Here is a 2884-nt window from a genome sequence, read left to right as displayed (position 1 = left end):
TCTGGCAGGACATTCTTATTCAGTAAAAATCCTGCCAAAACAGCGACTACTCGGGATAAAGAAGTTTAAAAGAGTGCCTTAAAAAGGATTTTTTTTGAAAAGATGTTGAAAAGATGTTGTTTGAAAACTTGTTGATTGATGTTTAGTTGGTCAAATGGGTCGGTCGAATGCACGGCGACGGTACCAAACAAAATGTGTAAGGCTTGTGTTTTCGATCGGTAGGTCGAAAACATATGTCGAATTTTTGACTTAAGAAGTCTAAAGGTCTAGAATTTTAAAGGAGAAGGATGGGGCGGACTCTCACGTGAGGATTATGGGGTGTGAAGGCGGGTATTTGTAGAGGATTGTGGGATGGTAGGTCGGTTGAGTTTACTTGGAGGCTAAGGAGGAAGCCTATAGAGGCGCGAGCCACCTAGTGCCTCAATGGGGTGTCATGTCCTTTTCGAAAATTTGGATTTATTCGATTGCTCTAAGAAATGTTTTGTTGGTTGTGATTTGTTGGTTTTATGTGATTGCTTAGCCATGTGAGCTTGCTCTTGGGTGTTATTTGTGGTAGGTATTTTGTGTGCTTGACTAGGGTTTGACCGGTGTTGAGTAGGGATTTAAATTTTGAGTTTGTTGTTGGCACTGTGTCAGTTTTGACTCTATTTAGTGTCATTTTAATGCAAATGGCATGATAAAAACATTTATGGCATTATTTTTGACATTCGTGACTCGGGTTACGGGTTTTTGAGTCGGTTTTGGGTCCGAAGACAGTTTTACCTCTAAATAGTGTTGTTTTAATGCAAATGAAGTTAGAAAACCATTTTTGAAATCGTTTTTCATATCCGAGTAATATAATAAACCGTCTCATGTATAGCCAATCCACGCATGCATGTCAAGAACATGTTATAGTCTGATCATCATCGGGTGTTTTTTAGACGGTGCAGATACTGGGCAAAAATTAAATTATATCCCTCAGGTCAATCGAAGATTATAAGCTGAAGATCATTGCGATGTCGAGGCGACTAAAAAGGGTTTCAGCTAAGGACCTTTCGTTGGTAAGCGTGACGTCGAGGCGACTCGGAGATTCGAGTTAAGGACCTGTCGCTGGGAATAGTTTAGTGTCTGACGACTACCGATGCGGGTCATTTAAAGTTCATTAGACTACGTATAAAGGCTCGCTAGCCATATCAAGGAGTTATATCTAAGTATTTTTCGGGATATGTCCTTGAATTGCTTCTTGGTCGTGCATAGAGGCTCGCCAGCCATTGAAGGTGCGTAGAGACTCGCTTGCCATTGATGGTGCATAGAGACTCACTAGCCATTGATGGTGCGTAGAGACTCGTTAACCATTAAAGGCGCGTAATGGGTTGCTAGCCATTGATGGTGCATAGAAGATCCGCTTGGCTGGGGAACACGAATTGATTATCCTCTCTAGACATCATTGCCTCCGTTTGTTTGATTGAGATCCCTTCTCGAGTTTTGATGATTCAGAGAGAGGAATCAACATCTTGCCATCGTCCAAACCGAGCGCTAGCCTAAAGGTGGTTTATTTTGAAATTTAGTTAATCCTAAGGGATGAAGGACGATTAACATCTCGGAAGAGAAGCCCCCAGAGTGAGAAGGTGAGAATTTGGCAAAAGGAAGTAATGGGTGACGCATCCAAGAAGGAGCCCCAAGTAAAGAGGTATAACATTGAGCATGTGGCAGAGTGAGTTGGGAGTGATGGATGAAGAGGGATGTGCGGTTTTCTAAGGTGTGTGAGGTTGTGTCCTGGTAATAGGGCTGCCTACGTATTCACGTGTTGCGAAAATCAAACCAGATCGTAGTTCTTGCTGTGTGTGATAATTGACTTTGAGGTGTATGGTTGCTTCCCAGAAGAACTGCCTACGTATTCAAGTGAAGTGAAATCAAACCATGCTCGTAGTTCTAGAGTTGTGTGTTGGTAATTGAAATTGAGGTGTATGAAAATTGAATGTGTGTCGGGGTGTGGTTATGTCCTTGTAATAGAACTGCCTATGTATTCGCGTGTTGCGAAACCAAACCAGATCGTAGTTTTGAGTGTGTGCCTAAGCTAGGTGTTAGGACCTTAAAGTCTGAAGTTCACGACGGTAAATTCCGTTTGGTGACTCGAAAAATTGATTTGAGAGAATTTCCCTCGATTTTGAGTTGAAGAGATATAGTTAGTGAAAAAGTCCCTTATCATGTGAGCACACTAAAGAGTGGATGCTAAGGGCAGACTATGCATGTCCCATTCTGGGTAGCAAAGTTTTGAAGACTCCGTATCTGGGTCAGGGTGGAAATGGCTTCAGCTTTTTGGAATGTGAAGCTTTGTAATGAGAGGTTTGTTTCACAGATAAAAATCCGGAGCTTGTATTTTGTGGCGTTTAGGCTAATGTGTTACGGATTGCGATGTGGTGTGGAATAAGGTCTCAGGCTTAATGTGGCCCAAGCACGAAAGGGTTGGTAAATAATGCGGGATCAGATTTCCATGTGTGGATCCTAAGGGTTAAGGTGTGATTTTTCGAGCCTAAGGGGAATCCTAAGAAGCCTAGATAGTTCTCCCTATAACAGTCTCTAACAGGACTTAGGGATGAAACGATGTTGGTTATGATCTTGAGGGGAATCCCCAGGATCCTAGATAGGTCTCCCTGTAACAGTCTCTAGAAAGACTTAAGGGCGAAGCGATGTTGGTTATGATCTTTAGGTGAATCCCCAGGGTCCTAGATAGATTTCCCTGATACCGTCGTTTTAGTATCAAAAATAATATTTATAACCTAAATACAACGAACAGAAGCTAGTGGTAAGCATGGTCGAATCACAGGGAGGTAGGGAATTATTAGTTGCCTATATTTTGTCTATAAGTGATGGGGGGTTTGATTTTGAGCTATAACTAATTAAT

This window comes from Silene latifolia, chromosome Y (assembly GCF_048544455.1).
Source record: "Silene latifolia isolate original U9 population chromosome Y, ASM4854445v1, whole genome shotgun sequence".
Taxonomy (NCBI): domain Eukaryota; kingdom Viridiplantae; phylum Streptophyta; class Magnoliopsida; order Caryophyllales; family Caryophyllaceae; genus Silene; species Silene latifolia.
The sequence above is the reverse complement of the archived record's forward strand: the minus strand, read 5'-3'. Positions refer to the sequence as shown.